The following is a 12,845-nucleotide window of genomic DNA, read 5'->3' on the forward strand; positions in this document are numbered from 1 at the left end:
AGTTGTTTTCTCACCTTTGTCATAAAAGTTAATAAGAATTTATTTTTTTAAGGAAAAAGTTGCTTTTGATCCATGAAAAATGCACCCTAAAGTTTTCGAGGCCTTAGAAATTAAGTGGGTAACCTCAGGGATATGAGGAGGTACCATCAAATTGGTTGCATCATTGTGGGGCCAGGCCCCAAGGAGATTTCTTCAGGAGGCGTTTTTAACGTTTAAGGAAACTGGAAGGAAATTGGCTGTTGCACTTATCAAATGATGCAAATGTGACTTATCTGGCTGAGAACAGCAAATGTGTTTATTTTGCCAATTAGCCTCTGGTTCAGCTTTGACTCCACGTTAATTTTATGCACTAGTCTTTTCTATCTTAACACACAGGCACAAAATATAAGTTGGGTGGTGCTTGGAGTTTATTTCAGTACAGCATTTGATAAACATGCATCCTGCAAACTTTAACCGTGTGTAGTGGGTTGACCCTGGCTGGATGCCAGGCTCCCACCAGAGCTGATCTGTTTTTTGCCTTCTCAGCTGGACAGGGAAGAGAAAATATAACAAAGGTTTATGAGTTGAGATAAGGACCAGGGGAGATCACTCAAGAAATACCTAATGGCAAACAGACTTGAAATGGGGATATTAATTCATTACCAGCAAAATCAGAGTAGGATGATGAGAAGTAAAATAAATCTTAATAACCATATTCCCCCCACTTCTTTCTTCTTCCCAAGCTCTACCTCCTTTTCCCCCAGCAGTGCAGGGAGATGGGAATGGGGGTTATGATTAATTCATCACAGACTTTTCCTCCCACTGCTCAGGATGAGGCATCCTTCACCTTCTCCAGCGTGGGGTCCTTCCTGCAGGAGAGAGTTCTTGATTTATTTCTCCAGCATGAGTTCATCCCACAGGTAACAGTTCTGCACAAAATGCTGCAAGGTGGGTTACACTGCACGTGGGGTGCAGTCCTTCAGGCACAGCCTACTCCAGTGTGGGCCCTCCAAAGGGTCCCAAATCCTACCAGGAAGCCTGCTCCAGCATGGGCTCCTCATGCCATGGGTCTGCAGGTCCCTGCCAAGAGCCTGTTTCCGTACAGGAACACAGCCTCCTCTCAGGCATCCACTTGCTCCAGCTTGGGTGTCCTCCATGGGCTGCAGGGGAGCCTTGGCTTTGGCACCTGGAGCACCTCCTACCCCTCCTTCTCCACTGACCTTGGTGTCCGAGTTGTTCCTCTCACATGTTCTCACCCTGCTTTTCTCTGCCTGCAATTACACCTGCACAAAATAGGGTTTTTTTTCCCCTCTCAAATATGCTATCACAGAGGTGTTCCCACCGTTCCTGATGGGCTCAGCCTTGGCCAGCAGTGAGTCCATCCTGGAGCTGGCTGGCCTTGGCTCTGCTGGACATGGAGGAAGCTTCCAGCAGCTTCTCACAGGAGCCACTCCTGTAGCACCCCTGCTACCAAGACCTACCTGCATAAACCCAACACACAGTGATACTGAGAACAGAAGGGAAACAATAATATTATTGTTCCAGAAATTTATTTAATTCCATTAAAGTTATAGTAAAACTTTTGTAGACTCAGCCCAGACATGGGTTGCAGGAAGGAGTCCTAAAATACTGACCTTCACAAGGCCTTCTGAGCTTTACCATACATGTGATATTAATGTAAAATAGTTTTAAGTAAATATTTTTGCCAGGATGGAAGAGGCTAAGGGAAAGAACAGAGAAAGATGATAGTTAGTTCATAATCAACAGCAAGGTAACTCTAGTATAGATAAGTAAAAATTGGATTTATTTCTTTGTCCTTATGTTTGAATTTAACACCATGAATTTCTTTGAAATAGTGGAGCATGTTTCCCATAGAGATTGTGAAGCCTCTGGATTTGGAGATACTCAAAACCCAGCTGGACACAGCCTTAAGCAACCTGCTGTAGGTGGCACTGCTCTGAGCAGGAGGGCTGGGGAAGGTGATCTGCAGAAACCTTCCAGCTTGAACAATTCTGTGATTTCTAAGCCAGTTTTCCAACAAATGTAAAAAAAAAAAAAAAAAGTAGAGAATTCCAGTGAACAGCACAATATGCTCTAAGGTCTTTGGTCCCTAGGACGTTTTATTCAATTTTTTGTTCACATAGGCAATGGAAATCCAGAATGCAGGGCACATTGCCCTCAAAGATTCAGCATAGCCAGTTGTTGTGTTATTGCAGGGGAAGAGCTTCAGAAAACTGTAATGCCATTAAAAGGCAAATGACTGGATGTTTTGCAATCTTCTTTGCAAACTTACTTGCTAACTTCTTGACTGACTGGCCATTCATCCTGTGTGTATGTAACTGTTTCACATTTACCCCCTTGTTCTTCACCACTTGGGAGCAAGATGCCAGCATATTTTGAATCTTTTGTGTAATTTTGGTCTTGATGGAGCCATTACCTCAATGTTTTCTCTATCACTCTGGTTTCCAATAGGCCACAGACACCCTGGTGTGATCAGAAACAGGGTAACTCCCATGGGTGCAGCTGCCAGGAAGGAAGCCGTGTTTGCAGCTGATACTCACAGCCCTTACTGCTCCCACAGCCAGCAGAGGTATCCGAGGGCAGAGCACACTTGGAAACTGCAGGTACCATAGGTGTGCTGGCTCCACTTTGGAACAGCATAGGTTAACTTACCTGCAGAAATGTTTTTGTAACTTGCACTTTCTGGAATTCAGTAGGCAAAGGGTAAAACTACATTGTAAGCAATAACATTTCTGACCTTCACTAGTGGTTAGGTTGTGTCAGGTTTGGTACACCAGAGAGAGAATACAGCTAGTATATAAAATTTTATAGCTCAGTTGTTGTCAATACAGTGAATAGAGCCCTTGCAGTCCAACTCTAATTTAACTTGTGATCTACTGTTCCTTTGTATTTTTCCCTAGAGTTTATTTTGGTGTCACTCACGAGTAGGTACTGTGCTATATCTTTTTCCTCACAAAAGCAAATGAAGTCAGTGGCTTTTGCTGAGTGTCCTCTTAAAGTCATGCTTGAATGTAGCAGTCATTGAGTTAGTTCTGGAGATACCTGCTGCTGATTTCATACTTGGACATTTATTTATCACAATGGCTCTTACAATGTTGTGATCGGGTTCCAGCTTGGTAATCATAAAAGGAGTTAAATCATCTGTTGAGTCATGAAAAATGGGTTACAGCTCCAAGTGGGTATGGCTGATGTTTTTATCCATCTTGCTGATAATTTACTTGTCAATAAATTATAAACATTTGTAATGAGCCCTTTTCAGTCACAGTTCCTTCCTTTTTAGCTTTTAATTAGATCCTTTTCCAGGTACTGGCACCATGTGTAGCAAACACCATTGTGCTGAGTAACGCTCCCAGATTTCTCAAGCTGTAGCTCCTCTATTGCCAAGGCCCAGGTTATAGGAGAGTAACTTGAGTTTTGTCAGCTTTCTGGTGACTGTTTTAAAGATCTTTAAGTAGAAGTGTTTGCTTCTTCATCTGTGAAAGAGATGAAATAGAGTTATTTTACCATGCAGTTACCTGATCATGTTTCAGTAACCATTTTTTGACCTTGACAAACCCCTCAGCTGGCGATGAGGGTTCATTGTGAGCTGGCTACGTCACTGTACAGTAAACATGAGCCTGCTGAAGTTATCTTTTCATGTTTTTCCTATGCAACCACAGTGATGGAGGTTGGGTAGGAAAGAAAGGGAAGGGGAATTGTTCTAATTTCTCCCAGAATAGTCCTGTGTCAATATATTCTCATGGAAATTCTGGAATAATTTTTCTGATTTAGCTTCTATTTGAAACTTGTCTATAAAAAGGAAATACTGCCAATTTACCCAAGGATCTAATGTTCCATAATATTCTCTTTTGATTGTGAATAATATTGCAAATGCACCAATATTTACCTGCAGTCATTAGACTAAAAAGGAAGGAGTAAGGAGGATTAACAAGATTGCTCCTAGCAGTGTTATAAAAGTCTACTTCATGACTGTATTAGCTGCTGACTTTCATGCATAGTGTATTCAGGACAGTTACACTGAAAAGGAATCCTTGTAAAAATAAGTCCCAAAATGAAGAAAGAATGAGGGATAAGCAGTCTTTCTATTGATAGTTTAATCTGCAGGTCCAGATAACCTCAGAGACTTAAAATTGAGTGCAACAAAGGAGAAGCTGTCAGTCCAAAAGTCTGTAAGACCTCATAAAGTGTTTCTGGTCACTAATCAGTAGGAAATGCCTAGTGAGAAGTAAAAGTATAGGGAAATGTGCAGTTATGTGCTTTAAAATGCACTCCTGCCTGCCTTTGTCAGCAGAGGAGGTAGCTGGTTCATTTTTAACAATAAATCTCAAAAGTCTTGAGCCACTTCAGGAAGGGTGATATCAGCCAGTGCCCGTTTGTCTGAGTTGGGTAATAAGCTGGCTGTCATGTTAAAGTCAGTTCTTTTAAAATAATGGAAAAGAAAACATGGGATTTCTTTCATAAGGAATAAAAGGGTAGAAATGTAACTAGCACCAGTAAGTGTGGCTTAGGGAAAAATGATCTTGGCAGAGACACCAAACTTCATTAGTTGAGTAGGTGAGAAGCTTCAGCACAACATAATTGTGTAGATACAGCAGACTTGGGTAAGGTGCTTCATACTACACACACTGCCTCCCTTACTTTCAGTATCATTTGTTATATGGCTTAAAAGCTGATGGACTGACAGTTGTGAAGAAAAACATAACATTGCAGAAAGAACCTAGCAATTGGATTATTCAAAGAGGTGGAACCTTAGTTATGGCCCGAAACTTCCATCGTGGTCTAGAAGTCATCATAGAGTCATTCCTGTTTTTATTTGCGGTTGTGACGAAGTTGCTGGAGTAAGTAGATAGAGATGATCAGGAAAAGACAATAATGCAGAAACATCACACAGACTGGATTACTTTGGAAATGGAACCACTTAAATAAGTTATGTCATAATCTGTCCAAGTGCAAAACTAAGTGTCTAGGATTAATGAATGCAAATCATGTACCTAGAGGATATTTCTGAATCCTGGAAAACAGAAACTTCAGAAAAGATTAAAGGAACTCAATCACAAGACACCTCAAAAACAGCCTCATATACATGTGGGACAAAAAGGGCTGGTGCTGTTTGGGGATGCTCACAGTGGAGTAGGTAGTCGAAATAAGGTGAGTTTGTATCTGCTGGGTCATGTTTTTTAAATAGACCAAAAACTGGAGAGGCCACAAAGAATTATAAAAGAATTTGGAGGCTTAAAAAGCCTTTAGCTGTTTAATACCAATAAGAACAAAAAAAAAGTAGACATGAATTATATAGTCCTTTCCTGGTAATAGGAATTAATTTCAGTCTAAAGAGAGACATGGACAGCTGTAGTTTGAACAAGATGTAGTTGAACAAAAAAAAAAAAAGACTTGGCTTCCTAAGTGATAAATGGTGATCAACCATAAGCAAAACAATGGATGGGATGGGTCTTCCTCCCCTCGATGTCTTTACCTCCAGATTGGATGGCACTTCCTGGCATTTCTGCCCAAGTCCTTTGGTTCACAAAGGAGTGAGTGGAATTTAATGGCTTATGCTATAAAGAAATAGATATTAGGCTATCTTTTACAATCTTCCCCTGCCTTTTCACAAGTGGAAGCAGGTAGAGGTATCTAGAAGAATATAGTTTTTTGGAGTCCTGTTTATTAGTAGACTGATACTTTCTATCTAAGAATAGCTTCAAGTAATTTTTTTGCTGTCAAAACATGCTCAGGCCTAATTATTCTTAATAGACAATAGAATTTCTTGTCCATTTTGTAGTCTTCATAGCGCTGTTTAGAATTTCTGAAGAATTGTCCAGACATTAATTTGTGTTTGTAAGTTAAATTACTATAATTATCCAATACGAACCTGTGAATACACTGAGTTCTGTAGAGTCCTCTAGTGTACATGCTGAGGTGCTTGCTCTCAGACAGCAATGCCTGTTTGTCCCCTCTCTTTTTCATTCTCAGTCATTACAGAATTGATACTGCAGATATTGCCAAGCCTTTAATGGCTGACTGACATCCTGTTCCTGGTTGGTTTTGCTGCTGGTTTGGGAAGGGGTCTTTCTATGGCCACCACCAGCACATATTGCCATCCCTGGTCCTTCATTATCTCTTAGCAACTATTTGGTCCTTCACAAAAAATGTCCCAGGCTAGATGGTCTCAAGAGTTTCCATGCAAGACCAGTGAAGAATGGGCTGTGACCCACAGAAGGAAATACGGCAGGAATTACTGAATCACAGCCTCTGTGCCTAAAATGGCTCTGAAAACAAGGTTCCGTAACTCCTCTCACCTGGGACAAAAATCATGGTGAGAAAAGATTTTCTGGAACCTCCCAAAGGAGCTCTGGTTATTGCTGTCAGCTGTGACAGAAGCAGGTGGCCATGCACAAAATCTCAGTGGATGAAGCAGAACCCCTTGAAATTCCCTACAGAAAAGTGAAGACAGGCCAAGTTATCTGGAATTCACAGGGTCTTTTATCCATGGTGTGAAGCATTGCACCATGTTATGGCCAAGGAACCAACGTCATGGAATTAAGCAAAATCATAGCATAGGAGAGGCACAGTCAGACCAAAAGAAGATGAAGTGCTCTAAGCTGTGATGTCATGAGGAGTCAGGGCTTGGCATTCATGCTGGACAGGGGAATGAGAGGCCTATGTAATTAGTCTTTCTGGTGGGGAGGAGATCCCAAGACAATAAAACTGCCCAGATCTCAGTCAGTGTATGTGATCCATAGGCACCGAGTGGCAAGTGCTTAATAACTTTGCATTCCTCTCCAAAGGCATAGTTCACAGAATCACATAATGGTTTGGGTTGGAAGCGCTCTGAAAGATCATCTAGATGCAGCCCCCTTCCACAGGCAGGGAATCTTTCACTACACCAGGTTGTTCGTCATTATTGGTGGCAAGCTTCTCACGAGTAGAGGCTTCCCTGTTCCCCAGCCTTCTCTGTTAGTTATCTGCCTCATTGAAGACACACAACTCCAGGACAGTCACCTGTCGTGTCCCCTGGCTTCAGCAGCTGCCAGTCCTGGGTTTGCTGCAAGACCTGCTCCCACCAAGCAATATCCTCACCACAGAGCTTGAGACTGCTGCAGCTTGGTGTGCTGCTCATCACCGTCCCCTGGGAGCCTGTGAAGGGGCTTTGACCCATCCATCTGCACTTTGCCAATTGCTGGTGTTCAGGGTGCTCCCTGAGAGAGCTGAAGAAAGAACTGGCTTGGTGTTTGGCAGGAAGCTTCATATAGTTTCTGGGGAGCAAGGCTTGGAAAGGGGCCCAGGCTGTCACAGTGCCTGTGTTTTGGGTAGCATCTGGCCTGATGTCTGTCGGAACAAATGGCTGGCCACTGAGACAGGCACGTTACAGCCAACACTACACATGCAGACAAAGCCACCAGCTCACTTCAGCCCATGATGCTTGGGGACGAAAGTGCCATATGCACTTGTCTCCAATTCTAGGGTGAATTTAGACAACCAGAGCTGGGATGTGCACTGAACTGCCTGTGCATACAGGCAGCCACAATGCTTGGGAGCCAGAGGCTTGAGGGCAAAGAAAGATGACTGAAGCTGTAAGAAATACTTTCTTTGATGAAAAAGCAGTTGCAACAAATGAAGTAATGAAACAAAGATTGACTTTTACAATTGTGTGTTAGTACACAAAATTATTTTGAAGAAATTGACATTAAAATGCTCATTAAATAAAGCAAAATATCTTTCAAAGGTTTTTATGGCATTATAAGACATAATTTTACCAAGCCTCAGCATAGACATTGCTGGGGTCTGTGTAACCCTGAAAAATAAGGTATTGGAGGAATATCTGTGAAACAAGTATGGCAGTGTTCATTTGGAGAAATTTCTTCATGATAAGGCTGGAATATTGGATAGAAAAGGAGTGGGAAATATACAAACTGAACAGTGAAATATGATCAGAGAATCTTATTTGTTGCTTGGTGTCTGAAAACTGTATTTGATCTTAAACTTTCTAATGGTTCCTACTTATAAAAAAGAGTATTTAAAAAATGTGTTCAGATATACCAGGCTGACGACTGACAGACATGCTTTTCATTCCAATATTAATATGTATCTTAGAGAACCGTGTCCAGTGTAAAAAATCCCGTGGTTTTGGGACCCAGAAGAGGAATGCAAGGCTCTTGTGTTTGGTCTGTCTGTGCTGTGCTGCACAGGATAGTTTAGAGTAAGATCAGAAGAGGGTCCAGATTTTCAGTCTATGTCTTTTCTCTTTCAGTTATACAAGGTCAGTAGGTTGGAACTGACCTAATAGGTTTAAATCAGTGAAAATGTAAGGCCAGTATCTCCACAGCTGCCTGTATCTCAGATAACCTCTCTACTTAAAAATACCAGCAATGTGCAGTGTAATGTCACTTACTTTGAAGCTGACATTTTGCATTGTACAGGTTTTCAGTTGCTCGTAAAACTTTGCCAGCTTTCACAAGTCTGAAATTTTCCCTAAGGGGTGTTGGCCTCAAAATGAATTTTTTGGTGAAGACTCCAGACACAGTTTTGTCAGCTGCCTCAGATCAAAATGCAGATTATTTGCCCTTGTAGAGAAAAGAAAAAGAAGAGGAAAGAGAAAAAGAAAAGAAGAAAAGGAAAGAAAAAGCAGAGAAAAAAGGAAGGGTAAGAAAAAAGGAAAGAAGAAAGATAAGGAAAGGAAGAAAATGAGAGAAAAAGAAGAAGGAATAAAATGAAAGAAAAGATAAAAGGAAAGAAAAGCAAAAAATGTAAGAGAATAATATTTTTGATTTTTTAAATTGAAAAGCTATATAAAAAAACTTGAAAACAGATCTTACATTTAAACAGCAAGGTGGTCCTTGTGTTGAGCAGGAGTCCCTTGCATCCAGCATTAAAATCTCTGACATGTCTTGGTTTACAAATATTCAGTAGGCTTCTTAATCCTTAGCTGTACTTAGTTGTTGAAGGAAGGCTTTCACAGGCAATTTTATTTCTAGTGCTTCCTGATTATATGCTGTGCAAGCTTAAAGGTATTTTTAATTAGGTAGGACGGTTAATTATTTATTCTACAATTTGTAATAACAGCTCTTAGTTTGAACTCTCATTGGTTGCAGGGGCGGGGAGGGGGCAGACATAAAAAAATCCATTATTTCCTCCATAATTCTGAAAGCTCACATTTCATTTACCTTATTTGCCCATGAATCAAAGAGGCTTAGAGTTGGTGAGTACATGTAACAAAGGTAAAAGGACTGGCAAATGTTCAACCTGATACAGTGTTAGAAGTCAGCACTGATGGATCGTGAAAAAGAAAGGGTAGAGAAGATTCGAAGTGTTAAGAGTTCCTTTCCTCACTGGTGGAGTTGTAGACGGCCCTGAGAGTTATCTGCTTCGGTGACTATATAAGCGTTGTGTTTTGAAATAACAACAGCCCCTCCCTGTTTCTCTAGTAAATCGTTTAACAAGAGAGCAGGACATTACAAACCAAACCATTACACTGAGGGACCAACCTTCTTTTTGGGGAGACTTTAGTAGGACAACACTGATTTTTAGTGTTTGTCAGTTCAAGCCTGTGTTATTTGGTCTCTTTCCAGCAAAGCTCTTCTGTAGCTACATTAACTGTACTCCCCTTGAATGGATGGGAGCTTCCACCTGGAGAGCTTTCACCAGTCCATAAAGTGACCAGGTTGCTCTGGAACGTACCAAGAGTCTCCTTTCCTCTGATGTTATGTGTCAAAACAGACACCTTCCCATAAGGCTCAAAATGCTTTCAAAGACAAAATGTCAGGTTTTAACTGCAAAAATAAATTCCCAGCATGAACACACAGGTTGGTAGAACAGCAACAGTGTGAAGTAGCAATGAATTTAAAGAAGGAATGAAGCTTTCAGAAACATTGAAGTAATTTAAGATCCCAGTTTCGAAAACACAGCACAAGCTCACCTTCAAGTGCACAAGGGTCCCAGCAGTGTTGACAGGACAATTTGTGTGCCTGAAGCACACAAGTGCACGGTTCACAGGGCTGTACCAGTGTTTGCTGGCTTGGCGTGTTTAATGCGTGCTAACAGACAACGAGGCAGGAGGCAAGGAGCCAAAACCATATGGAGGGTATGTGAATGCTTGTGATATCTGTGGAAGGACTAATTATACCCCCTGCCTCTTTCTGGTGTGAAGTATTGACTCCATGTTAGATTTTTAAAGGATTAAGTTGTATACAGTTATTGTCAATGCAATAAATGGGAGACAATTTAAAGAAATAAATAATTGTTGCTAAACTTTGTTATCAACAGCATTTTGGCTGTAGCCAAGAAAAAGTACAAAAAATTATTCTATTTCTGTATGCCCAGTGCTAGTCACCAAGGTTAAAAAAAGCTGCTTTAATGAAAACTTGCAAAAGCTGAGACTAACTCTGTTGTGTGGTAGTTAGGATGATGTTGCAAATGAAGTATTTTGAGATACATAATAGATTACCTAATCAAATAGATGATTAAGCAAAACCTGGATGAGAAATGAGTTCAGAGAACCTTAAGGTGTATTTGCAGGAGAAAACATTTTTCAGGTCTTCATTGAACATCAAGCGAAAATAACTAAATATAGAAAAGTGTAATGTTTGGCAGGGGAAGGGGTTTTCTAAAGAACATAATGAATCCAGTCTAGTATGTTTAATTTCTTTACAAATGCCCACACAGAGGCAAAGAGAGAGAGCTGCTGGCCTGATTAATTTGAATCCTTAGGACTGTGTAACATGAGACTTAATTAAGTGAATCTTGATTTTTTTTTTCCCCCAACTCTACTGAAATATTCAAAAAACTATGCTAGGCTTTAGAAAGAAACTGTTTGAACAGAAATATTTGTGTTTTATAAATGTATAGCGTGCAAATTCTTAATGAAGCATTGCTCAACACAAGTAAGTATCATGTATATTAACATTACTTCAACTACAATATTTCAACAGTTTTCATCTGTGTTTGGGCACAGTGTTCTAGTGCCTTGTTTTATAAAAGGCATTGAAGAATATGTATTTATTTAAATATTTGAGGTAATTCCTTAAACAGGATATCTGTTCCTTGGTAACAAAATCCTCTTGCTAATTTGTTCTTTCTTTGTTGCACATATAGTGCCCATGTTAGGAGACTTGTTTGTTTTTTAATCCTTTCAGGGTAAGAAAGGAGAATTTATTTACATACTTGTATCACTTATACGGTTTTTCATTGTTACAGCTTCTATGTTATTCACCATAAACCAAAATTTCTGTAAAATTGGTTATTCCAGCTGGGTTTTTAGTCTGAAAAAGTATGAAACTTGCACTTTTACTACACCACTGGGGTGGACCAGAGATGAATGGAACATTCAATGAGCACGTACAGATGGAGCTTTACAGAAACAAAAGCAGCAACACGAAGCCAGAGCACATTAGTAATTTTAGCACCATGGTAAGTGAACGTCAGCCATTAAGCCAGTGGTGCCAGGAGAATTGTGGCAGTGGAAGAACTGATGAATAAGGAGCGGTGCTCACAGGGTCTGGTGCTGTCAGTAAAGGCAACAGGACGTTGCGGATGTCCCCGGGCCGTGCCACGGCCAGGAGGGGGCGGGAGCTGGGGCCGGCAGTCGGTGCTTTGGGGTGGTGGTGGAGGGAGGGCAGGCGTTTGACACTTCATAAATGTTTAGCCCCAGCCTGGCAGCGAGACCTGACCCAGAACGGCAGGGGCGGCGGAGCTGGGACTTTACCCCGGCAGAAGCACTGATGGGAAAGGGGGCGGGGACAGAAGTTTAATCCTTTCCTGCGGGCGGTCTGGAGGCTCATCCACATGACTCAGCATGGAAAAAACAGCAGGAACCCTTTCTGCAGCAGTGAGCTAGAAGGTAGCACTTTTCAAAGTGCTACAAAACGAATGCAATAAAAATAAAATTTTAATTTTTTCCTGGATTTCGTGCATACTAGGACCAAATCAATAAAGGTGTTAACTGAAAGATTTTCTTCACCCTTTCAGAACAAAATCTGGTGTTTGGCTGAAATGGCATTTCCCAAATACACAGTGAAGTCTCAGAAATAATTACTGACACACTTCAACTTTGTACCACTGCATAAGATATCTACATTTGTGTACTCGACCCATTAGAAATGCAAATGCACACCTCTGGTAGCTAAATATGACCTAAAAAATTAAAATCACTCTGAAGTAAATCCTTGATAAAGTGAGAAAGCTTACAAGGTATCTGTCTTTTGATTCCGGCCAAGAAAATCAAAATAACTTTCAACTTCCTTAGCTGTACATGATACCGCTTTCCCTTGTCATTCTCAGCATCACAGTTCAGTCACTGAGGACGGGGTGGTACACCCATCAGCAGACAATGTATTTGCACTTACACTGTTCACACTTGTCTCCCCAGTGCTGCAGAGACATGTTCCATGTACTCAGCAGTCTCAAAATCCCATTACTTATCACTCATGTCAGCAGTCAAAGCTTTCCATTAGAGGAAATCTAACATTTTGGTGTCAGAGAAAGAACTCAGTATGTGATCTGCCTCCAGGCCCTCGTCCTGGTGTGACAGGATATACAGCACAGTGTAGAAAGAGGTGATCCTTGTGAGAGCCTCACCCTGCCTGGAAAAGCCACGGGGAAAGCAGGTTGATGCACAACTTCAGCAAGATTATGGCACTGGTGTTCTTTAAATTGCACATCAAGAGACACACAATCTCCAAAATATCTGAATGTCTAAAAAAATGTCTGTGTGTGCTTAACCAGTTTCTCAGAAGCTTTTCCACATGTGTTTCATTAGACCCACAGGTGCAGTGCACTGAGAAAGGACTCTGCACTAATTTCACCCTGGAGCACTTGCCATCCAAGCACTATGCTCTAGCTTCCATCTCTTG

Source organism: Anomalospiza imberbis, chromosome 2 (genome assembly GCF_031753505.1).
Source record: "Anomalospiza imberbis isolate Cuckoo-Finch-1a 21T00152 chromosome 2, ASM3175350v1, whole genome shotgun sequence".
Taxonomy (NCBI): Eukaryota; Metazoa; Chordata; class Aves; order Passeriformes; family Viduidae; genus Anomalospiza; species Anomalospiza imberbis.